Raw genomic sequence first — 17,437 nt, 5'->3', positions numbered from 1 at the left:
GGTGATAACAATAATTATAGGAGCTACCGTTTATTGAATCTTGAGCACTATATTAAACATTATCTCATTTCATCTTCCCAACCTTTGATGTAGGTGTGTCCCCCTTTTACAGAGATAGGCCCATCCCTAAATGCTCCCCTTATCTGATACACCATGAATATTTATTAAGGGAACATGAGACCAGAGAGCAGCGAAGAAGTGGGGGTGGTGTAGGGAGGAAGCAGAGCACGTTCCCACAGTAACACATTTTGTGTCCAGTTAACTAAGCCCACATGTTAACCATCAGCATGTGTTCTTATTTCCTTTCCCTGGAGTTTAGGCCAGTGCATCCATCCATCTCCCAGCTCCCTCCAGAAACTGAAATCCTTTTATCACCCATCTGCTCCTCCTGTTTATTGCCTCATGCTGCAAAGCTTGGGGAAGGAGGTGGTCAGCAGTCCAGGGCTAAATGTCCTAATCTCCCCTGTCCACCTCACAATTTTATAGAAACCAAACCAAACAACTATCATGTGCCAAAATGTTAAGGGAATTTATAATCCTAACTAGCAACATAAAAACAAAAGAAAATTAACTCCCAACTTGAGCAATCATTACAATAAGTAACAAAACAAAAAACAATGGCAGTGGCAGATGCAGGGACCATCCCAGAGGTTGCTGACCCACACAACAGATGTCAGGCAAGTGCAACCTCTCAGAGGCAGAGTGAATAACCAAAGAGAACTAGTTAACATGATCTAAAACAGAAAATGAACAAAAGCATAGGGAAGTCTGCTAAGGTCATGTGTTTAACACAGGCTGACCACGCATAGCCCTGGCAGACACATCCACAATAGTATCATCATGGGGGCCAAATATTCTTGGAAAAAAATATATTCATCAAAATTCATAAAGGAGTCCCCTTTTCCTTCACTATAAAGGACATTACTGGGATAATTAATAAAATCTGAATTAGATCTATTGCTTAGATAATAGAGCTGCATAATGATAAATTCTTAGTTTTGTTAATGGTACTGTGGTTATACAAGGGAATGTCCTTGTTTTTAAGAAACAGACACTTAAATATTTAAAAGTAAAGATATATGTTAAGCCCTAGCCACTTTGGCTCAGTGGTTATAGCATCGGCCCTCGGACTAAAGGGTCCCAGAATCGGTTTGATTCCAGCCAAGGGCACGTACCTTGGTTGCAGGCTTGATCCCCGATGCAACCAATCGATGTGTCTCTCTCACATCAAAGCTTCTCTCTCTCTCCTCTCTCTCCCTTCCACTCTCTCTGAAAAGCAATGGAAAATATCCTTGGGTAAGAATTTAAAAAATAAAATATATATGTTAAACTGTTCAGAAAAAATTTACATATGTATACACACACACACAAAGTTGTAGAGAGATGATAAAGCAAATATAAAATATTAACATCTGAGAATCTAGTAGACTATACCATAATTCTTTGTACAATTCTTACAACTTCTAGGCCTGAAAGAAAACTCAATTCCTATAAAGAGACGTTGAGGCTTTTTCTCAAAAACATAAAAAGGGCAGTGAGGATGGAGAGAAGCATTTTCATTTGAAGGTGACTTTGCTAACACTAATTATACTTCCAAGAGGTTGCTACTGACAATTTTTTTCCAAGTAGATTTTCTCAAAACAACTAAAAGTTTCTGACCTACACTCTCAGTGCCTTCCTCAGATAAATGATATGGTTCAGTGGATCCCTCCAGATTGTCCCAAACTCTCCAAGTCAGCAGTGAAGAACATGGATGCTAGAGGTGACTAGGACAGCAATCCCTAAAATGACACCACTTTCAACAGTGCTTGGCACCAACTGAAGTGTTGGTGCCACTCTCATCCTACTGTTATTGAACTCCCAACCATGATTTCTTTCTCCAACTTGCGTTAGTACTTTTAGTCTAGAGATTGGGGATTCAAAACTACAGCCCGAGGGCCAAATCTAAACAGGTCCCCAATCTCTAGACTAAAAGTAGGTAAGTTCTGTAAGTTTTATTCAAAAACAGCCCTACCCATTCAGGCTTCCACCCTCCAGGGGCAGAGTTGAGACCCCAAAGCCAAAATATTTATCTGTCACCTTTGCAGAAAAAGTTTGTTGACCTCTGCCCTAATGTTTAATGATGTCCCCAGCATCTACAGAATCTTGACACTGCTTCTTAAGACAGCAGGATAAAGAAATTACAGAGACTATTGTTTAAGAATAGTAATCTTGACCTCAATTACCTATAGGTCTGGATTGGTTTTTCCTGCTCCACCTCCTGTTGGCTGTAAAGAGGGATTTCTGATTCAGATTTTAGTGGATTTATAGATGTCCCAATAAGGCAAAGCAGCCATACTGAGCTCTTGAATGATCCTGGGAGAACCCATGAAGCAAGTCGAATTAAATTTTTTGTTGCTTTTTTAGATAGAGTGGGAGGGAGGGAGAGAAAGAGAAACATCAATGTGAGAGAGACACATCAATTGGCTGCCTCCTGCCTGCACCCCAACCGGGGCAGGGAATGAACAGGCAACCCAGGTACGTGCCCTGACCAGGAATCAAACCCTCAACATCTTCGGTCCGCGGGCCGACACTCTAACCTCTGACACACACGGGCCAGGGCTTGAACTGAATTTTTTATTACTAAAAGGTTTGTCAGTACAGGGCTCTTGCCCAGTCACAGAGGCCACAGCCTGGCTGGCTCAATGCAGGCCCAGGTTTCCTGATAGTGCTCTGGCCAAAATAGCCAGGCCTCCACCCCTACCTAGGCCCTTCTGCTCAACTTTCATTTTTGGTGCATTATTTATCCTCAACTATTTAAAATGCTAATACAAAACACCATAGGACAAGGTAATGATGGTCAATTTCCACACATTAAATTTCACTTATCAACTTTTTCAGTGATTTAACTAAAAAACCTGTTCTCACCTCTTCACCTCTGGCCTTTTCTGACAGATTTTATTTGCCCATGCTCATGCCTTATAAGCAATCAGACCTTGTGTGTTACCGGTCTGGGACACCCAGTCACTCACATCACCACCATCCCTCCCCCTCCCAAATGTGAGGCTTCTTAAGAAGACAATGCAAACCTTACTGTCACCCCACCATGGAGGCACATGATCCAAAATATTTTCATCATATCAGACAGTTGTTAACTATGGGTAAACGTGAAAGATGCAGAGAAGTTAATTCAAAGTAGGAACCAATTTCATGACTTTACAGTATTTTGGGCAAACTATTTACTTGTAGCTTAAGAAATTAATGGTTCCATCATATTTTAATTCAAGACTATCCACAGGTTTCAAGCAATGGGAGGCTCTAGGTGCGGATGCCAAGCTCCACTTCCGAGAGACTTACTGTGGAGCACTATGATGTGGATGCCCAACCTTGCCAAAGCACTGGGAGATAATGAAGGGTCAAGAGCATTCCTCCTGCTTCTTACCTTCTAGGACTGAGGACAGACACCCTCTCTTCCCAGGGACCAGGCTGAGCACAGCCCTGAACAGTGGACAGAGCCAAAGGTAAGGCAGAGGGCATAAAATGAGTAGCTGAAGCTCTCATCTTTAAGTGGTTTCACATCCTGCACAGGAGAAAAGTGGGAAACCTAAGAGTTAAGTATTTTAAAAACTATTTGAGAAGGCAGAGATGACTGCTAAGATTTTCTTCATCTGTGATGTGCTAACTGAGCTCCAAAACTGTCCATGAACAAGAAAACAAGTATAGCTTTCTAAGAACAAATTGCATCCATGTGATCCCACTCAATATTTGCTCTCAAAGTCCCTGAAACTCCTCACATCCCCACAAAATGAACATTTCAGAATGGTTCCGAGCACTTCTGATGAACAATTCATTATGTGATTTTGTTTTTACGACCACCATATATATGAAGTCAGAGAAAACAATAACGATTTTTATTTACCTCTAGTATAGGGAAAACTTTTAAAGCTTTTATCTGAGACATTCTCATTGAGACCCTTAATGTGTATTTTCCCCACAGAAGTCTTTTCTTCAAAATGAGAAAATGTTTATTGTTTCCAGATTTAAATAGTTAAAGTAGTAAAGTTACATGGGCATTTTAAAGTCAGTTTGGCACTGTCATGTATTTAATTGTATAGCTAATGTTTTCAGGATACATACAGTATAGATGAAGATCATAAGGAAAAACTAAGGCTAATAAACTATAACAGGTGTTATCAATAAATCACTAATGAAAACTCATCTAGAATCTGTGCCTAGCACACCTAAATAACCAATCCACAAAACAAGGTTTGTGGTTCACTGTCTCTTATTTCCTTGGTGACCATCTAGCACAGGAGGTGTTCTTCAGCACCAAAGTGAATAAACAACACCTGGCAATTTTTTTAAATGCAAATTGAATCTTTCCCCATCTTTCAAGACTGGACACTTCTACTCCAGGCCACATCCTAGAGCAGAGAATAACTAGAAACGACCTAAATGACCAACAATAAAAGAACTGCTAAGCAAGTTATGATAGATACATCCACTCAAGAAATGTTATACACCCATTACAGGTTATCATGAGAACTACAGAAACAGGGAAAATAACTCATATTTTTAAGTAAAAGTCACTGAAAATGTTATGTTCATATGTAGACAAATTATGTAAAAAAGTGTCTTTTGCAGATAAAAACTGGAAAAGTATTCTCAGATATATAACGTATGAATGTGATAGGATTAGAGGGGGATTTTTTCAGAAATTTCTTTTATGTGGATGTGCTATTCTACAATAATAAAAGAAAAATATCTAGGAAAAGTATATGTTTTTAAGAAAAGAACTGTGTGTTTTATCCTGAAAAATCAATCTGGGAAAAAAGCAAATGCACTTAATTCAAAACAGTGGATCAGAAAAAGATCCCGACTACTATCTGGTGAGGGGAAATACCACAAGAAAGCAGAAAAAGTTTATTAAGTTTATATATTTTTTGCAATTATATCAAAACCTGACATTTATTTCTTAAAGTATTCATAATCAACTTTAAACCTCAAAGAAAGAGAGTGTGCATGTGCTAGAAACCATTACTATTTGCCTTTTATGCTTTTCCTGATAGCCTTTGTAAGGTTTTACTTCAGCTGATACTAACAATTACACCAACTAGGTGATGGTCCAAGAATCTGGGGTATAGATGCAGCATGGAAATTAGTTTCCTCAAAAATCTCTGGAACTGCCTTCTCCTAATAAAATAAAACAAACAAACAAAATAAAAATAAAGCCTTTTATTGGATTTGTCACAATATTACTTCTGTTTTAGAAGAGAAATACCAGTTCACAAAATTGGGACTACTATTAGTCCAATTGAATTGTTTTTCATTAACTTCTGGGGAAAACCAATATGACATAAATCACTTCTCCACAATACAGCTTATCATATAATAAGTTACTTAACACCTCAGAAAATTCAGTAAGTGACTGACTGTTAAATAATTATGGAATAAATAAATTATGGAAAATATATTCATACCATTCTTTGGTTCTCCACATTTTGATTGTGGCAATAACTTTGCCATTATTTTGTACATGTTAGTAAGTTATGTGCATATAAAGCTGTCTGTTTCCCAAGAAATTTGAGCCTCTTAGTTTCCAAATCTGCAGCAATCTCATTGTTTTTGTGAGGATCACATGCCATGTCTGCAAAGTGCTTAACTCAAGCACCCAGTAAGCGCTAAGTAGGGGAGAGCTAGTACCCTGTGGTGGATAAGCATGACAGCCTAAAGCCATATTGCCTGCTTTGAAGCACAGCTCCATTACTTACAAGTCACTCCAATTTCCTGTGCCTGTATCTTTAAATATCAAATAATGACTACCTCACAGGGTTGTTATAAAGAATAAATGAACTTGCATAAACATTTGCTATTATATTTTCTCCTGAGAATCATGCCTGCAATTTGAATAAATTGCAGCAAAAGAGGTTTATCTGTCTTTAGACAACTTTAGCTATCATGAAACTCTGCCAAGACTAAGACACAACCTTCCCAATGGCATAGTTAAAGGTAATTAGCATGACTTCTTCCTGTTATTTTTAAAAGGGGTAAAAGAGAGAAAACATTTTAAACATTTGCAAATATTAGTATAAAATTATACTTTAAGTGGTGATGATCAATGGAGTTGTTTTTGGAAACTGCAGGGATATTTTTTGGTTGCCAAAGTAATGGAGAAGGGGGTGCTACTGGCAGTTGTTGTGGGGAGGGGTCACTGTACACCCTGTAATACTTGGGTTGATCCTTCACAACAAAGAATTGTCCGGCATTCCTCGTGACTTTCAAATGCCCAGAAGACATTTCGTGTAAATGAAAATCTGTTTATAATGACCAAGCCTAGAATCTAACTATATTTTAATTAGGTTCCTTGTAAAATATTCAAACATTACAGAAACATTGTAGAAAATATTTAAGAAAAGTAAATCTTCCATAGTCACCTGTTATGGATATAATTGTGTCTCTCCAAAATTCATGTTGAAACTTTGGCCCCAGTGCCTCAGAATGTGACTGTATTTGGAGACAGGGACTTTAAAGAGGTGGTTAAAATAAGCCATTAAGGTGGGCCCTAATCCAATATGACTGGTATCCTTATAAGAAAAGGAAATTTTTACAAAGAGACACCAGACATGTATGTACAGAGGAAAGACTCTGGGAGGACACAGAAAAGTGGCCATCTATCTGCAAACCAAGGAGAGAGGCCTGAGAAGGAAAGAAGCCTGCTGACATCTTGATATCAGATTTCCAGTCTCCAGGAACTGTGAGAAAATAAATTTAAGCAAAAAAAAAAAAAACAACCCACCAAAAAAACAAAACAAAACTGGACACTTCTGAAAAGCACTAGTCAATATTTGGCAAATGTCCCTCATGAGTTTTCTCATGATTAGACTGAGCATATGCATTTCTCATCTGAGGGTATGTTTCAGTGCATCATACCGGGTTACATATCATTACGTCTTATTACTGATGATGTTAAGGTGGTATCTGCTGGGTGTTTTCACTGTGATATTACTAATTTTCTCTTTGCAATTTATAAATTTCTTGGGAGATATACTTTGGGGCTATATAAATATCACAGATTGGAGGAGATTTAAGGAGCTATGACAACTGAATGAAGAGTGGGATCCCGGATTAGATCCTGAAACAGAAAAAGGACATTAGTGGAAAACTGTTCAATAAGGTCTATTATTTAGTTAATATACCATGCCGATGTTAATTTTCTGGTTTTCCTACGGATATTTGATTATGTATGATGTCAGCATTAGGGGAGATAGGTAAAGGGAGTAGGAAAGCTCTCTAAACAATTTTTACAACTCTTTTGTAAAAATTAAGTTTATAAAACTACAGATTCTGATTCCATACATCTGGGCAGGGCCTGAGAGTCTGCATTTCTCTAAAATGCCCAGTAATGGTGACGCTCCTGGCCCATGGACCACTTCACTTGCAAGGCCTTGGCAAATACAGCTGGTGCATTCTACTGTGCACAACTTTCAAAGGACAATCAACTAAAACGCATCAAGATTACACTTCGAGTACAGTCATCACTGCTTAACTAGAGTCATTCCTTAAACTTTGGTACACAGAAATGCTCTCTTAGTACACTGATATTCTGTGAAACTGACTGAAGAATCTGAAATCACAATCTTTGCTAAAAGACCCATCTATGGTTAGCCTTCCCCAGCTGAACCTGATACCCTCTCCAAGACTGCAGAGCCAGGAGAACCTCCACAAGGAACGCACACCATCCTCCCACACTTGCAATAAGGAAGCAGCCATGGTGATTGTGACTGAACCGAGGTCCCACTGATGGTGGGCATCATCACCTAGGCCACTGGGAGGCATCAAAGAGGAGCACAGGGATGAGGAGAATAGGTTCTGGAATTCCTGCTCATAATCAGGAACTGACTGGTATACACGTGATCTCTGCTCATCCCATTAAAATTATTTTAATAGCACATAATAAACCCACAAGAAAGAAAATAAGAAGGCAGACAAGAGATTTTGCAAATTTCTGGCAGACTAACAGGATCTAAAGAGAGCAAAGGGAATAGCAATGTGGAGCACACAAGAGTGGGTGGGTACAACCAAAGGGGGACTGTAAGCCTGCAGCATGCTGGGAAGGAGAGGTCGAAGTCTGCGCCTGCACATGGAAGACAGTCCTGGTACAGGAGAGCTGTACAAGGGGCCCCTTAGACCAAGCGGGCCACACCCAATCAAAGGGGTCTTATGCTGGAAGGCCCAGAGCAAATCTCTTAGCCATCTGGCATTCAAGTTCCAAGCACAATAACAAGTTCCCAGTCACCCAAAGGGAAACCACACATTTTCAAAACCAACCCCACAGACTCAGATCTACCACCTTCCTCTTGCTTTAGATAACAAGTACCAATAATTGAGGAGTACTTGCCATACAAAGCAAAAAGCCAGTATTTTAAAAAAACAGTGACACTAGATGAAATAAGAAATCAGAAAAAAAAATGAAAAAATCCTTACTAGTATCCTCAGTGTAAAGAAGATAATGCATTAAAAAATAAGCTACTATGAAAAAGGAATAGAACAAATATACTCTTGGAAATTAACATTTCAATTATGGAAATAAAAAATTTAAAACAGGATTGGAAGATAAATTGAAGCCTTCTCCCAGAAATAATAAAATGACACAGGAAGAAGATAAAGATAAGAGATTCAGGTGGTCAAGATGCCCATCACCAAACTAACAGGAACTTGGAAAAGAGAAGAGCAAAAGAGAAGAAATTCTCAAATAAATAATACAAGAGACTTTCCCAGAGCTGAAGGACAAGCCCCCAGGATCAAAGAGCACATCCTTTGGGACTCCTGAAATGTCCTAAAACCAAAGAGGATCCTAAAAAGTTACCCTAAAGGAATAAGGCTACTTGGTCAAAGGTTCTCACTGAAATGAAGAAAACCAAGACTAAAATATGAAGCCCTGAACAAACCCAGATATGTATAACAAAGGAAAATACCAGAATGATACCACTGCTGGCATAGAAAAATCAATCCAGATTAGAAAAAGAAGACAGTGGACTGGAGAGGAAGGGGAAAGTTGAAAAGATTTGACACTACCCTTGAGAATTTAAAACAATGTAAGAAGTCAATGGAAGCCAGAAATGCAAAGAAAAAGAAAGGCCATTACAAACAATAGAAAAAACAAACAGCTGTATTAGAAGGAAAATGCATTACTTGGCTGTGAAGCAAACAATATATAACAACTTGAGTTAACTGAGCATAGTGAATTCAGGGGATAGAAGAGGTAGAATATGACACAAAAAGTTAGATCATACTATCGTAACAAAGTCAAAAACGTGTAAAATTAATACCAGCTTATCATTTAGAGCTATTAAGAACTTGAAGAAACAACAAAAAGATGTAAAAGTCTCTGAGGAGGGGGACTGAAAGGTGGGACAGGGGACTGTTGCTTCTTATTGTAAGCTTTTCATTGACATTTCATTGTGTACATTTCTTTAAAATATTAAATAAAGGTATGTTTAATTTTTTAAGAACATTCAAACCTTGGCTTTGTGTGTCAGGCAAGTCACTTAACCTCTGTGAGTCTCAGTCACCTCATCCATAAAACAGCAGTCTCTACCTCATTTGGTCCCTGTGATTAGAAACACTGGAAATGATTAGCAGTCCCAGCCACAGCACATGACCCATAAATGGCAGCTATTTTTTTAAGAAGTAAAGCCAATGATGGCAGAACACATGACAAGAACACATTAAACTGCAAGACAAAGGGGAAATGGAAACTAAATATATAAAATTTTACAGGCAGTTGTCGTGTCTTCTTTTACCACTGGATATCTGTCTGTATCCAGGGTTGTCCTAAAAGCTGAAAGTTAAATGACCCAATTATCTACTTTCTGATGTAACATTTCCCTCACTGAGGACCACTCAACTATCCCAAGTTATTTTTCAGTTTCCCAAACTTCCAGTTACAACTCTACCCTTAGGAAGGGCTGTCTCTTCTCATTAACTGGTTTAGTTTAGTGCTAGTTTTACCAAGGCAGTCAGGTCTCGGTGTACGTTCCTTAGAGGACATTGGGGAAGAACAGGTAACTCAAACTAGAGAAATCACCTGTTCCACTTCCAGACTCTAGCCTGGGCCCGCCCTGGTCCGGGCAGGCAAGCGCTCTACCCTTGGAAGTCACTCTTGTTGACAGTTCTTCGGGGAATATTTATTTCTCCAATATCAAGACAATCCCTACCATCTCATCAGAGACAAATCAGTCCTCTATTATCGCAATGTATCGAATGCACATCGACTTTTTGCCAGCACGGGAGCTGTGCGGGACTTCAAAGAAAAAAACTAAGGTCACATTTCAAAAGGATTAAACCACAGAAATAGCAAAAAAAAAAAAAAAGTATAGGAAGGGGAAAAAAACCTGAAATCCTCATTCATCAAGGTCGGGAGAACTGGATCGGATCCTCTGTGGTCTAAAGCTGCCTATTCCTGAAAGGGCACCTAATGTCCCTATTTTCCTTGGTGAAACCATACGCAAATTCAGAGAGCGCTGTTTGTGTTCCTGACTCTCGGGGCTCCATTTAACGTTGGTTAACTCAGGACGCCAACCGAGTCGGATGTCGGACTGACAGGAACTACCACACCGCAGGGTCTTTCGGGTGCGTTCGCAGTTTCCCATTTCCCACGGAAGGGACACCCAGCCCGGCCCCTCCAGCAGCTGCGAGCCGTCTGTCCGCAAAGAGGCCCTAGGGACGTCTGGGTGCACTTCTCGCAGGGCTGCTCCCCAAATTTAAAGGCAGCTGGCGCGGCCCGGAGGCCGGGCCTGTCACCCGGACCGTCCTACCCCGTGCACCGCAAGGCAGGGGGCTGGGGGGGGGGGGGGGAGTGCAAGTGCAAAAAAAACCACAACAAACTAATGAAAAGAAAGGAACAGTCTTCTCTGGGAAGAAAACGAGCCTGCGCTCGGCCCTTTGACCCAGCTCCCCAGTATCAGAATGCGGGGGTACAGCGGCATGCGCCCAACGGGAGAACGCGGGGGTCACGGGGCCTCAGAAGCCGGGGGGCTGACAGGGTTGAGGGGGCGCCCGGAGAGGCTGCGGGGAACGGCGGAGGTAAAGAGAGTGCCGGCAGGCCTGAGGGGGGCAGCGGTGCCCCGGGGCGCTGAGGCCGAGGGGGCGTCCGGAGGGACTGACAAGGCTGGGCGGAACGGCAGAGGGAGAAGGGGTGCCCGCAGGGCTAAGGGGGGAGGCGGGGCCCGGGGGCGCTGAAGGGGCTACCGGACGGAGGCAGCGGGCCGTTGGCGGGCCGGGCAGGGCGTCCCGGGTGGGGGCGGCGGGCGCGGGCGCCGCGGCCAGAGGAGGGCGAAGGGAGGAGGGAGGAGGGGAGATCTCGCTCTCGCTCTCGCCCCGCGGGAAGGGGGAGGTGGAGACGCGACCGGCTGCGGGAGCTGCAATTACCGTGTGGGCTGCGGAATTCTCGTGGTGTTTGTCGGGGAGATGTGATAATGGCGCCCGTCCTCGCGAGAGAAGCCGCTGATCTGCGCAGGCGCTGCGAGTCGCTCCCCGCGGCCCATCGTCCTACATGGTCTGCGCAGGCTCCCCGGATCGGGCGGGCTGGGGGCGGGGGCGGGGCTAGGGGCGGGGCCTGCCACTCCAGGCCTGCAGGGCGCGCTAAGCCCCGCTCTTGTGACCACGGAGCATGCGCACGCGTCCTACTCCAGCGCCACGGTTTGGACCCCGAAGAGTTCTTACTTCCCGATGGTATGCGTGGGCTTCTCGCTAGCCGGTTGTAAATCGCGTTGGTGGGCCGTTGAAGGAATTTGTATTTTCTTTGAGATTGAATGAATAGGAATTAGCTCCCCTCAACGACTACATATCCCGGAGGGCGTTGCGCGAACCGCGAGCGGTGCATTCTAGGACTCGTAGTCCTGGCGTCTCCGCCTTGCTTGCCGGTACTGGTAGTCTCTGCATACTCCGGTCGCCCTGCTCGCGCCCGGGGCTGCTGGGACTTGTAGTTCATGTGCTCCGGGAGCGGGCAGGAGCTTACTGGCTTCCGCTCTGGAGGGGTTCCCCCCAAAAATATGTGGTACTCACCGGTTTCCAGTGTCATGAATACAGTCTTGAGTGCGTGCGCGTGGGAAAAAATGTTAGTTATATGTGATATATTTTTACTTGTAATTAATGTTATGTTATATGCCATATAATGTGCCTATATAAACTTATAAATATAGTATGAATGTGGACATAATATATTTATATAGTATAACTGCGTGCTTGTGGGTACTCGTGGGGAAAAGAAATCGCAAATTATGGACAATTCCCAGGAACGTTACTTCCGCTTACTGGCATCACCATTACTTCTCATTTTTCTTCTTTATACTCACCTCTATTTCCTGAGTTGTTTACATTGAGCAAGAATTCCTTTGAGCATCCAAACACAAGACGATGGAACTATTTTCGTTTGGAAAAGAAAATGCTTTACCATAAGTTTCCTGCTCATTTCCCTTTTGCCAACAATAAAAACCTGATTTGGAGCAGCAACCAGCTGTGCAACCTTGGGCAACCTCGTTGAGTTAAAATCTCTTCTAGAACTAACACTCGGGTTCTGCTGAGGCTGGTCACTGGTTTCCTTTCCAGGAAAAGTGCCTTAAGTTCCAAAGAAGAACCACAGAAGGTCCTCTGGAAAAGATTGATAATGCAAATGAGCTATAGCCTATGTAGAGATGAAAAGTCCAAAGAGATTGGGAAAATTGCTCAGCAAGGTCACATGGCTGGAAAGAGACCAAAGCAGGATTTGGAATCCAAAACACCTGAGTCTGCTCATATGGGGGGAAGGAGGGGTTCCAAACACTAACCACAAAAATCCTGAGAGAGAAGTGGGGGTGGGGAGGGGAGGGGGGAGTCTAGAGAGCCATGCCTTCTATCCCTCTGCCTCAATCACAGCCGAATCTATACACTTAACTATGTAAGAATTTTTAACATTCTGCATCTGACAGGAAAGCAGATAAACGTAGGGTGGTATTTTTCATATTATTCCAAAGTATCACAAAATCCTTGCCTGTAGCTCTCTTCCAGGTATGGCTTTGCCTGCTCCTTCCTGCCCAGGCCTTCACACTGCTTGGCTCCAAACTACTGATGATTAAGTAATGATCAGAAATTAAACCAATCAAAATTATAGCTGTGCTTATGTTAGAGTTGTTGACTTCTCTTTTTTTGTTCTCAATGCTTCAAATTTATTTATTTTTCATTTTGCTGCCCAGGAAGCTCAAATAGAGGAAGGTGTTAATATTCACACCTAGCTGGTTAACCATGGTTTTAAAAAAATTAAATAGCTTGAAATAGGCAAAAATAACTGTCTACCAATGAAGGGTGACTTCCTGACCACAGAGGACCCTTCTCCTTGACAATCAGTTTATACAAGAATCTAGTGGAAGTTTCTGAAGTTAATTAGGCTGAAGTAACGTTGGTGGGGGCTTTATAGGAAGGGAGGGAGGTATACTCTGGCCTGGATGGCACCTGAAATGGGGAACCACTTAGATGTACGTACACCGGGCATTTGCAAAGATCTCAAAGGCCACTTCTTCAAAACTAGGCAATGCCCACCTTAAGCAAAACCTGGAATCCTTCAGAATGGTTCTGTTCCTGAAGATGTCACTAGGATAGAGAAAAGTGAATTATTCATGAAGCCCTTAGTTGCCCAGGAGAAGACCTAGAAAACTGAGCACACTTGTTTATAAGAACAGGGCTGTAGAAGCAGGCCTGACCTGGGCTTTGTATCCAGGCTTTTCTATGGTGAGTTGCTGAGGCTTCATACTCACAGCTCATGAGGATCTGGGGAGGATTCAATGAAGTAGAGCTTGTAAAGGGTTTAACAGAGAGTGTGACTTGGGAAATGATCTTATTACCACGTGTTGAGTTACCATGCCTTGAGCCAGGCACGTCTTATTTTAATCCCTCTTCTTTGTGAACATAAAGTTCAAAGAGATTAAGCCATTGTGATTAAGGTCACACAGCCATTGCAGTGTTAGTGCTCTGAGGAGAAAGGTGGTGAGATGTGGTGGAAAAGGTAGTTAGGATAGGGGCTGTGCAGGTCCTTGTTGGCCAAGGGATGAGTTTCGTCCTGATCCTAAACATAATGAATGGGTAGCCCTTAACGAGGTTCGGGGCAGGGGCAGGGTTGAATATGATCACATTTGTGCTTTCAAAAGTCACTCTGGCTGGAGTGTTGGAAAATAGGAGTGGGAAGGAGGGATTTTGAGTGGATTTGGGAAGAGTGCTTGAGGAAGTTGTGGCAGGACTCCAGGCAAGAGATGATGGAGGCCTGGACTAGGGTGATCATAGTTCAGCATGCAGAGAAGGGTGATTCCAAAGAATGAATTCAATAGGAATGATCAATACTGAGGGCAGGGTAAGGGAGAGGGGACAACTGGAATGCCAAATGGGCCTACAGGCATGTAAAATTGGATAGTCAGAAGCACCATTCCCTGAGAGAGGGAACTCTGGGCACCACGGGCCAGCAGCCACCATGGCTGTGGAGGCTGCCAGGAACAATGCCTCTTTGTTTTTGATCCAGCCGAGGGGACCTCTTCTGTAATTCCTCCCCCACCTCCAGGACACCTCTTTCCACTTTACACAAAGCCACTGTGTGGGTTCCCAGGTTTGAGTGTCAACTGGAATCCTAGAGATATAGCCCAAAGGATAATTCAGGGGGAATGGGAAAAAGCAGCACCCAACAACCACTGCAGCCCCATTTCCCCCTGGAGTGGATTCCCCCCAGACCTGGGACAGGCCATAGCCACATGTTCTGTGCCATTAGGAGATTTGAGGACCAGGAAGTGATGTCAGCAACATGGCAGAATAGGAGATTCCCCATCATATCCTCCCTCAGCAACAATAACTTGGCAGCCATCCATGGACAGAAGTGCTTCTGTGGGACCTTTGGGATTTAGGTAGGAGACTAGAAACCCTGGTGGCGCGCAAAACTAAGGAGGGCTATTTTTTTATTTTATTTTTTTATATCTTTATTGATGTCAGAGAGAGGAAAGGAGAGGGATAGAGAGATAGAAACATCAATGATGAGAGAGTCATTGATCGGCTGCAGCCCACAACCCGGGCATGTGCCCTGACCGGGAATCGAACGCGGATCGCCTGGATCCTAGGTCGATGCTCAACCGCTGAGCCACCCCCAGCCAGGCAGGAGGGCTATTTTGAGTCAGCTTCCCCCAGATAACAGACTCAGCCACAGATCCAGAAATAGACCATCCCCCTGTGGACTTGGCTACAGCTCCATTTGACCTTGGTCCTGCCACCAGCAGCATCTGCCGAGGGACCCAGCAAGAATCAGGCCTGCCCATGCCCCAAGTAACAGGCCCACTGAATTTGGTTCTGGTTGTGGACCCTGATGTAGCCTGAGATCCAACTCTAGCCCCTCTTAGCCCTAGTTCAGGAGCAGTATCACCCATCCAGGGACCCAGAGGGAGACACACCTATCCATAATGTGATATACCATATTAACAAAACAAAGGATAAAAATTTACATGATCTCAATAGATGCAAAAGAGAATTTGACAAATTCAACATCCTTCACGATTAAACCTTTCAACAAATAAGTTATAGAAGGGGCAAAGCTCAATATAATAAAGGCCATATGACAAGTCTACAGCCAATATCATGGTCGATGGTAAAAGGTTGCAAGCTTTTCCTTTAAGATCAAGAACAAGACAAGAAAATCTAAAACAGTACTGGAAGTCCTAACCAGAGCAATTGGGCAAGAAAAAGAAATGAAGTGCATTCAAACCCGAAAGGAAGAGGGTGAATTGTCTTTGTTTGCAGATAACATGATCTTATACAGAGAAAACCTTAAAGAATCCATCAAGAAACTGTTAGAAGTGCCCGGCCGGGCATGGCTCAGCAGTGGAGCATCAACCTATGATCCTGGTCAGGGCACAGCGCCCAGGTTGTGAGTTCGATTCCCAGTAGGGGACATGCAGGAGGCAGCTGACCAGTGACTCTCATCATTGATGTTTCTCTCACCTTCTCCCTTCCTCTCTCTGAAATCAATACAGGTATATATACTTTTTTTTTTTTTTTAAAAGAAACTGTTAGTACTAATAAATTCAGTGAAGTTGCAGGATACAAAATTAATATGCTAAAATCAGTTGCATTTCTATGCACCAGCAATAAACAATCTGAAAAAGAAATGAAGAAAATAATCCCATTTACAATAACACCAAAATAATAAAATACTTGGATTAAATTTAACCAAGGAGGTGAAAAATCTACACACTGAAAACTGTAAGACATTGATGCAAGACATGAAGAAGACACAGATCAATAGACATCCCATGTGTATGGATCAGAAGACTTAATATTGTTAAAATGTTCATACTACCCAAAACCATCTACAGATTCATTGCAATTCCTAGCAATATTACAATGGCATTTTCCACAGAAATAGAAAAAAAAAATCCTAAAATTTGTATGGAACCACAAAAGGTCCTGATTAGTCAAAGCAATCCTGGAAAAAAAAACAACAAAGCTGGAGCTATCACATGTTCTGATTTCAAACTACATCACAAAGCTATAGTAATCAAAACAGTATGATGCTGGCATAAAAATAGACATAGACCAATGGAACTATGTATAGAGAGCCCAGAAATAAAGGCACATGCATTTGGTCAACTAATCTTTGGCAAGGGCACTAAGAACAAACAAAGGGGAAAGAATAGTCTTTTCTTTTTTTAATGTTTTTTTTAAACTGATTTGAAAGAGAGTAAGGGAAAGGGAGAAAGAGAGAGAGAAACAACAATGTGAGAGAGAAACATCGACCAGCTGCCTCCTGCATGCCCCCTACTGGGGACTGAGGCAACAACCCAGACATGTGCCCTGAACGGCAGTCGAAGCGGAGACCTTCGGTGCTCAGGACAACACTCAACTAACTGAGCCACACCTGCCAGGGTGGAAAGAATAGACTTTTCAATAAATGGTGTTAGGAAAAACAATATGAGCATGCAGAAGAATGAAATTTGCCCCCTATCTTACACGGCACATAAAATTAACTAGAAATGGATTAAAGACCTAAAACCATAAAACCCTTCAAAGAAAACATAGGGAAAAACTCCTTCATACAGGTCTTGGCAATGATTTTTTGGATATGACACCAAAAGTACAAGCAGCAAAAGCAAAAACAAAATGGACAGCATCAAACTAAAAAGTTTCTGTACAGCAAAATAAAAGACAGTCTACAAATTGGGAGAAAATATTTGCAAATCATGTATCTGATAATCGGTTAATATCAAAAAATATATAAGGAACTTATACAACTCAACAGAAAAAAAAACAAAAAAACCCCACCCTGATTTTAAAATTGGCAGAACACCTAAAAAGACATTTTTCCAAAGAAGATACATAGGTACATGAAAAAGTGCCCAATATCACTAATCATCAAGGAAATGCCAATCAAAACCACAATTCAATATCTCCTCAC

At 42.2% G+C, this 17,437-nt stretch overlaps 1 protein-coding gene across 26 annotated transcripts in view; it reads right to left on the bottom strand.

Annotated features, from left to right (window-relative positions):
• Positions 1-11,535, bottom strand: part of BANP (BTG3 associated nuclear protein) — a 118,083-nt gene extending 106,548 nt beyond the window's left edge. For 7 of the 26 annotated variants that reach the window (XM_081117628.1, XM_081117620.1, XM_081117627.1 and 4 more), the window contains exon 1: positions 11,410-11,493. The gene's annotated coding sequence lies outside the window, so the exon portion shown is untranslated. The other 19 variants (XM_081117631.1, XM_081117645.1, XM_081117646.1 and 16 more) reach the window with 14 other exon arrangements.
• Positions 11,536-17,437: the final 5,902 nt, after the last annotated feature.

Source organism: Miniopterus schreibersii (assembly GCF_964146895.1).
Source record: "Miniopterus schreibersii genome assembly, chromosome: 18".
NCBI classification, from domain to species: Eukaryota; Metazoa; Chordata; class Mammalia; order Chiroptera; family Miniopteridae; genus Miniopterus; species Miniopterus schreibersii.
The sequence above is the reverse complement of the archived record's forward strand: the minus strand, read 5'-3'. Positions and strand labels throughout refer to the sequence as shown.